Source organism: Hirundo rustica, chromosome Z, assembly GCF_015227805.2.
Source record: "Hirundo rustica isolate bHirRus1 chromosome Z, bHirRus1.pri.v3, whole genome shotgun sequence".
Lineage (NCBI taxonomy): Eukaryota > Metazoa > Chordata > Aves > Passeriformes > Hirundinidae > Hirundo > Hirundo rustica.
The window spans coordinates 15,956,071-15,964,829 of NC_053488.1; positions in this window are offsets into that span (position 1 = coordinate 15,956,071).

An 8,759-nucleotide genomic window follows, 5' to 3' on the forward strand; every position below is an offset into this window, starting at 1 on the left:
ACACTTCATGTGTCATTAATATTGGTGATCTTCCTCAAGTAAAAATAAATCATTTAAAATCAGTTTTATATTACTGTAATGAGCCTTTACATATGCATGCAGAAGGAGGGGTAAAGGAAACTGTTATTTAAAGCACCAATCTCTCTTGTGGGGGAAACTGAGGACAGTATCTCACTGCACAGGCTGTGAAGACAACCAGCCCTTGACAGCACTCCAAACTGCCCTTTCATTCATGTGTGCAGCATGGGGAGCAAAAAAGTATGACGTGTGGCTGCAGGTGCAGGGCTCGGACCTCACTGAGCCCAAGGACATGCGCTCAGGGGTGGCTCATGTCACCCTGCTGTGCTGCAGCTGAGGGATATGGGCTTTTAGGAACAGCAGGCTGGAAGGCAAGGAGAGGGAGTTGGCCTTTATGCAAGAGAGCAGCAGGAAAGCATGGAGTCTGCCTGGGGATGGAGGATGAGCTGGCTAAGAGCTTACAGGCCAGGATTAGTGAGCAGACCAACAGGGGTAATTTGGTAGTGTGGGAGTCTGCCACAGACCTCTTGACCAGGAAGAAGAAGCTGAGGCCTTCTTCAAACAGCTGGAAAAATCCTCAGATTTACAGGCTTTAGTCTTCATGGGGGACTTTAACTATGCTGGTATCTGCTGGAAGGGCAATACAAGAGTGCTGAAGCAATCCACAAGCTTTGATGTGCATCAATGACCCCTTCCATGACAAATAATCAAGGAACTTGCACAGAAAAGCACTTGGGTGGACTTGCAAATAGGGCAGGCCTAGTCAGGGGCATGAAATCAGAGGCAACACTGGCTACAATGTCCATAAAGTGGTGGAGTTTGGGATTCTAGGAGAAGGGCAAAAACCAAGATTATGGCCCTGGATTTAATAAGGGCTGATTTACAACCTCTTCAGAAGTTTGGAAGAATCCCATGGAATGTGATCCTTGATAGAAGAGGGGTCAAGCAGAGCTGGCTGGTGTTCAAGGATCACCCCTTCCAAGCATTAGAAAAGTCTGTCCTGACAAATAGAAACTCAAGGAATGTGTCAGGAGGCCTGTCTGGGTGTGCTTAGAACTTTTAACTGCACCAGAACCTAAAAACAATGTGTGGAACACAGGGGTGGAAGCATGGCCAGGCGACCCAAGTAAAGTATAGGGCTGTCTGATTGTGCAGTGATGAGTTTAGGAAAGACAAAGACAAAGCTGAGCTGGAGTTGAATCTGTCAAGATATGTGACATGTGACAAAATGTTCTACAATTACATAAATAACAAAAGAAAGAGGAGTGAACATGAAAACCCACTGCTATAATGGACAGAGCAACTGGTGCCATATTACATGGATAAGGCTGAGGCACGCAACACTTTCTTTTTCTTACTCTTTAGCATGCAAGCTAGGCAAACTAACAAGAATCTCAGGTTCCTGGGACCAGAGGGAATGTTTGCAGCAAGGGTGATTTATTGCCAGTGGAGAAAGACCAAAATAGAGAGCAGTTTTAAAAACTGGATGTCTATAAGGCCACAGGACAAACAGGATGGACTACAACCGGTGCTGAGGAAGCTGGTTCACGTAATTGTGAGTCCACTGTCAGTTACCTTTGAACAGTCATGGCAAGTGGGAGAGGTTCCTGAAGATTGAAGGAGAGCAAGTATTACCCATATCTTCATGTAGAGCAAGAAGGAAGATCCAGAGAACTATAAGCTGGTCAACCTCATCTCTGCCCATGGGAAGACGATGAAGAAAATTATCCAAGAAAGCATTTCCCAAGATCTGAAAGACAAGATGGTCATCAGGAGTGGTCAGCATGGATTTGTGAAGGGGACATCATGCTTGACCAACCTGATAGCCATCTCCAATAACGTGAGTAGCTTTATTGGTCAAGAAGAGAGATATGGGTTTTGTGTACCAAGATTTCAGGAAAGGTTTTGATTACTGTCTCCTGTAATATCATCATAGACAAGTTGACAAAGTATAGGATAGATGAGTAAAGATTGAGGCAGACAGAGAACTGAATGAAGAACCAGGTCCAGAGGGTTGTAATCAGTGGCACAAACTCCAGGGGTCACCATGGGGGACAATAGAGTTCAACACCTTCATTAAAGACCTGGATGATGGAATAGAATGTGCCTGTGACATGTCTGCAGATGATAACAAACTGGGAGCAGCTGCTGATGTACCACATGGTGTTCCTGACATAGAAATGGGCAGAGAGGAAACCCAAAAGTTCAATAAGGGGAAATGCTAAGCCCTGCATCTGGAAAAGAATTATAGTAGGCTGGGGGAACAGAAATAGACAACTGATTTGTTTGTCTTCTGTTTCACAGGACCTCCAGGGCCTGATAATGAGGGAAGAGGCATGAACACGTGACTTGCTTCGTCACAGAATGGCTGCTTGTCTCATAAAATGGAGTTAATTAAGCTAACCATATTATCAGGGATGGGGAGCAGAGCTCAAGCAGGAGCCAAGGACCAGATGGCCCCGTTTGAGTAGGGGGCTGGACCAGATGACTTCCAGAGATGCCTTCCAATCTCAACCCCTCTGTGATTCTGTGCAGTCAAACTATGATTTACTCCTTTTGTATCTGTGTTTCTAACATTGCTACTCCTCTTTTTAGCTTTGCTTCCTGGGGCCTTTAACTGTTGCATGAAAATTTCCGATAAAATTCCCAAAGGAATTCTCAGACGAGTGGAGTATTTTGAATTCCAGAAAGCTGATGGCGTATGTCACCTAGAGGCTGTTATGTAAGACATATTTTGTGTCCTTCACTGCAAGTAACGTGAAAGGGATACTGCAAGTTAAAACTTATTAGGCAGCATTTAAACAAGTAGAATCTTGGAAAGCTAACACAAATTCAAAAAAATAACATTGTATGTGATTTAAGAACTTTCCTTCCTTCTGCTATTTAAACTTGATTGTTAATTTTTTTTTCAGTAATAATACTGAGTATTATTCAGCCTTCATTGACACTAGCCTTATTTTCAGAACTGAAAAATTACTCAAGCACCTTGAAGACTTCTCTGCCTTTTCCAATTATTTGAGCCCTAAACCCCTTGCCTAAACTCATTAAATCAGCTTTACTTTTGTACATAAACTATATCTAATTTTTTTCTGGTACAATATCACACTCTTCGGATTAAATTGGTACATTTTCTAGATTTTTGAATAATAATCATGACAGTCATAATAACTATACAATAGTCTGCTTAGTTATTGGCCATAGAAATGTAGTGCTTTGCACTGTGGTTCTTTTTGCATTGAAGTAGTAAAGCCTTTTTTCAGATTTTGGAATGTAAGTTTAATCACGTAAAATTTAGATCCTAATGTATTTGAAACCAGAAAAATAATTAATAAACACAGCATAAAATATAATTTAAGGTTAACCAAGTTGAACTTTGTGGTCTTCATAGGTGAGTGATAATTACAATGACTTTTAAAGGTGGGATTTTTACTTTTTTTTCTTTGAAACTGACAACAATTTTTTTCTCTGTTAGTCTCCACATGAAAGGCAAAAAGTTCTGTGTGAATCCATGGGATAGAAAAATCAAAAAAATGATGAAGAAGAGGAAGCACAAGATTCATAGGAGCAAATCACATGTTAGAAAGCAGAGAAGAACCAGAATTACCAAACAGAAAAACAGAAGCAATAGCAGAATGAAGCAAGACCCATGATGAAGATACCGTGGCATACGGCACTGCAGGCAAGGATACCAGATTTCATGAATGATGGATGATTGTAGCATTAAAATGACTTAAAATCTCTATGTGCTAGAGAAAGCAGAGGCAGAAAACATAACCTGTACTCAGAACGATGCTGATCAGATGATCGCACAAATGACAAAGGTGTTCCTGGTAATGTCTTGTAGTAAGTGCTCACTGTACCTCCTGGAACTTTGGCAGACTTAAATCTTCCTCTCTCTCACTCTACTTATATGGCAACCTCCCCTGCAATTTGTTTTTTTAACATGCTGTTCCTTCTCATTCCTCCATTTTTCCCGGTCATATCCCTGGTCCTTATTCTTCCCTGTCTGCAATCATCTTTCTGCTGTCTCCTGTTCTGTTTATGTTCTTCTAGTCATTAATCTTTCTTTCGTCTTCATCTTATATAGGCTTACTTTTTCAGATACTTACAGCTTGTTTGCCAAAACCATGTCTTTTACCTGTTTTGAACAATCTCTGCTCCCAGCTGTTACTATCATGAAATATAATTTCAGTGATATCCTATCCTCTTCATAGGACTCAGCGTGGCACTCAGAGCTATGCAATAAAAATAATCTCTATTGCTTTTGTTTATTCAAATCTTGTTCATTTAAAGACTCAGATCCTTCAGATGGGTCCTTCCTACTCACTTTGCTGAATTTCTCATACTTAGGACTGAGGATTACCTCTGTCCCTCAAAGCCTTTTTTTGAAGACTAGCAATGATGACAGTCTGACTACTCACTTCATGGCCTCTCTTCCACTGTACAGCACTGCCTTCTCCTGTGTAGCATAGTCCAGATTCCCTCCCTCCTTCCTTAGAAGCTTCAAAGTAATTTAGTATTTCCACAAAGACATCAACAGCACTTCTTCTCACAGACATGGATACAGAAAGCAGCAAATGAGGGAGAAGGTCTTTAAAAGTGCCATAAAATGCACGCATCTTGTGAGCCAAAAATACTTAATATAGCAGCACAATTCCACTCTTTCTCCTCTTCCCTCAGCAATTACTATTTTTCAATTACTGCATTTGACTTAAATGAGTTCTCTGAGTTGCCTCTAGTGTTTGCTTTCAAATTTTATGTAAAACTACATCCTCCAAGCATGAGAGAAAGCAAGGCCAATGATAGGGGACAGAAGCAGCTGTTGGTAGGTTCCCTAAATAAGAAAAATGAACAAAAGCTGCAAGGTCACTAGAGATAAACAACATACTCCTACAGATGCAAATCTGGTGAAAAAATTTGACTCCCTCCAAAACAGATAAGAGAAAAAATTATTGTTCTTAGGAGCCAACAGCCTTCTGACCGGGATAAGGCAACTGATATAACTCTTCTTCCAGAGTCTAGGGAATATTTTGTACAGCATGTACACTGGCATAGCTCCATCCTCTGCCTGCTGGAATAGTGTGCAGGAAGCATGCTGCTGGGAGCAGGAGCTGCCCTCTGACTTTGAGCCTGCACAGAAGCTCTTCCTCCCAAACTGTGCTTGGCACACTGCTGAGGCAGAGGACATGACCCTGGCTAATGCAAGCTGAAATGGCACATGCTTTCCGCCATTTTATTTGCACTGCCTGGATAATTACCTAACACAGATAATTACCTAATGGGTATCACACAGAATCCAATCCCCCTGGGCCCAGGTCAGCAGAGCACCAGGAATGCAAAATTGCTGAAGCACTTTACAACATGGCATCAGCAGGTTACTCTTTCTGGCAGTTCTATTTTATTCCCCATGTTCTGATCTGCGTTTCAGAATTTGAACCTTCTTGCCTCCTTCAGATTTCTAGGTGTGTTTATGATGGCATCTCAGCTCTTCAGAGCTGTGCCGTCAATGCAACCAGTGACCATTTGAGAGTATAGGGTATACACAACATACTGACTAAAGCAAGGACTGTACCACATTTCCACAGCTGTGCTATGGGAGAGAGCATTTCACAGGACTAGAGTATGGAACAACCTCTCCAGGTGGGAAGGGAAGGGAAGGGAAGGGAAGGGAAGGGAAGGGAAGGGAAGGGAAGGGAAGGGAAGGGAAGGGAAGGGAAGGGAAGGGAAGGGAAGGGAAGGGAAGGGAAGGGAAGGGAAGGGAAGGGAAGGGAAGGGAAGGGAAGGGAAGGGAAGGGAAGGGAAGGGAAGGGAAGGGAAGGGAAGGGAAGGGAAGGGAAGGGAAGGGAAGGGGTCCATGCTGGTTTAGGTACAGGCTGCTGGGAAGCTCCATGCACTCTTGGATTGTGGACCTGTCCTCTGACAGCTGTAAGATCACAGCACAGCTGCAGTTCACTCTTCCATTTGGAAAGCAGTACACACTTATACTGTCAGCTTTTCTGGCCTCCAAATCTTTGATTCTTATCGACTTAGCAATTCTTTCTTCATATTTGAAATTAAAGACCCAACAAGATCTGCAACTCAAATGTTATTGAAATTTTGCATTTATGGACCTATTTTAAAAGACAGGCTTTGATATTTTTGTTTACATCTTCCAGTTCTTCAGTGTGATGTCTTCTATCAGGTTATCCTGGAATCAGTAGATCAAACTGCAAGATTATAAGATTACAAAGTCCACTCCCTGCTGCCACCTGTATTTCAAAATTTGGTTCCTGTGCATTCTTTTGAGAATTGAATTAGAAATAACTACTACCTGTCATTCAATCTAAAAACCCTTTCTTCCCTGATATTGGTATATGAAGTACCAAAACAGCACTTGAAAGATCCACTGCCTCATACTGTTTCATTTATCCCTGAATGCTGACACACAAACATGTAAACGAAAAATCTTCCAGTTTCCAAACCTTCCCCTGAGTGACCTCATATTCTCTGTCTGAGCATTATTTTTGACCTTTGCTATTTTGTGCTTGGCAACAAAATAAAATCAATGCCTTTTTTGCTAAAGTCATCTCAATATCTTGTTTTGTGGAAGAGATTATAAAGGCACATAACTTTGTTTTCACTGAAAATGCTGAATAAAGCTCTCTTTTCAAGGGGTTTAGGTGCCTAAAAGATGTATTTGGGTGCATTTGAAAACCCCAGTGAGTATTTTTGTGGCTTAGAAGTGTAATTTCCATTTAATTAAGTCCAAATTAGGCTTGTAATTAATATTCTTGAGAATTCCAATAAAGGCTCTCTTAAGCACTTTTAAGAAACAGCTTAACAGATTATTATCATTTCACTTTTTCATTTATTTTAAGAGTTATTAACTTGATGTAACAGCCTCTAAGTCTTTAAAAATCACAGATAGCATTGCTTAAGATCTGTTAAACAGAAGCAAACAACCTGTTGGTTTTATTAAGACACCCTGAGAAAAATCCCAGCACCCTGTATTTGATACTCTCGCTTAAAGTTAGAATTAGATTAGTCAGATTAGAGTCATAAGACTGTAAACACTTTTCTTTCAAAACAGTTGAAACCACACACTCTTAGCTGAAAAATGTTAACAGAGGCTCAAATTCAAACACCTCTTTTACCAAAACAGCCTGGATTTTAGCAGAAGAGAGGATACGTGCTTGCCCTCTGACTAGCACACCTGAGCATTTTTCTGAGACAATTTTATTCTGAGTTATGCTGAGTTTCTCTGGTAGTACCATCTTTATTAAAACAACCTGTCCTTTCTCAGGTTTCCAGTTCTAGGGTTACTGAGGTTCAGCATTCATTTTGGTGCATTAGTCTAAATTAATAAACAGAATATGCAAATACAATTTTTGATTTAATATCTCCCAGGGCTGACTGGTTAAGCTCTACAAGCCATGAAAAGGAAATTCTCACTAGCTGGGCTGGAAATTGTGGAGTTACATGTCTGGAGCACAATTTGGTTACAGAACTATAATTAATTAACTAAGAGGTTTGGAATAAGATTCACCATAAAGATATCACTTTAATGATATTAATGCAATCCTTATGAGAAATTAGTAAAACAATTGTAGACTATTGCAACAGCAGCATAGGCGGATCATTTCTTGTGAAGAAACAATTGTAATTTTTATACGTATTCCCTTGTAATATAGTCTGTGGCAGGAAAAGCAAATAATGTCATAAAGCTGAATAAGAAGAATATTGACAACAATTATAAAATAAATAGCAGTGATTAATAAGAAGAAATACGGTCTAGATCTTAGGCTATAAAGCATTAGTCATCAAACCAGTCTGCAAGAAGAGGTCATCTGATATAAATTTAAATTATCATCTGGAACCATAAGCATCCTGAGGAAAAAAAAAAATGCTTTTAACAGCATAAAGACCAGGTTAATCTCTAGAGAAGAGAGATAAATAGACCATGGGAAAGAAAGCAATAATATGAATCAACTTCCCAAACTAGTCTTAGTAATTTTGGTAGGGTTTCTTTATGACATCTGTAGAAGACATAATAAAAAAGATTCTTTTTAAGATCTGCATTTAGTGTTGACTATACATGCACCAAAAAACCCCCAAACAAAAAACAAAAACAAAAACACCAAAAAAACACCCCCCCCCCCAAAAAAACCCCAAAAAACCCAAACAAACAAACAAAAACCCCCAAAATTTACAAACTCTAATTCTGACTTCACCATTTTGAAAGCAAATAAGACATTTATCAGCAAGAAACCCCCCACCAGAGTGCAGGCTCCCAGCTGAGGCGGTTTGTATTGTCAGGAGCAGAAAGAGCAGGTGAAGCCAGAGCCATGACAAGGCAGCAGGGCAGCGACCTCAGCAAGGGCACACTCTCACAGTGCCCAAACAAACACCTAGTGCAGGTCCAGTGACAGCAAAACAGGGTCAACCAAGGGACCACGTTTCCAGACAAGTCTGTAGAGATGAGTAGGTCAAAGGTGAAGGTGTGAAGTCAAGCCACTGGGTCGGGATCCACAAGGGTCGTACCAGGCACAGGCACATTCATGGTGTTCCTCTGGCAATGGCCTGAGTTTGAATACGGCTCCCAGGCGAAAGGGAGAAGGTGGCTCAGGAGGCTCCTCACAGCTCCACCACACTGCTTTCTCCAGGGCAGTCCATTACAGGCCACCTGAATGGACTACATAGGAACCAGTGCTGGCCTTGGGCACAGGCAGCTGATCCTCCAGGGAGCGGGGAAGTGGACTGCT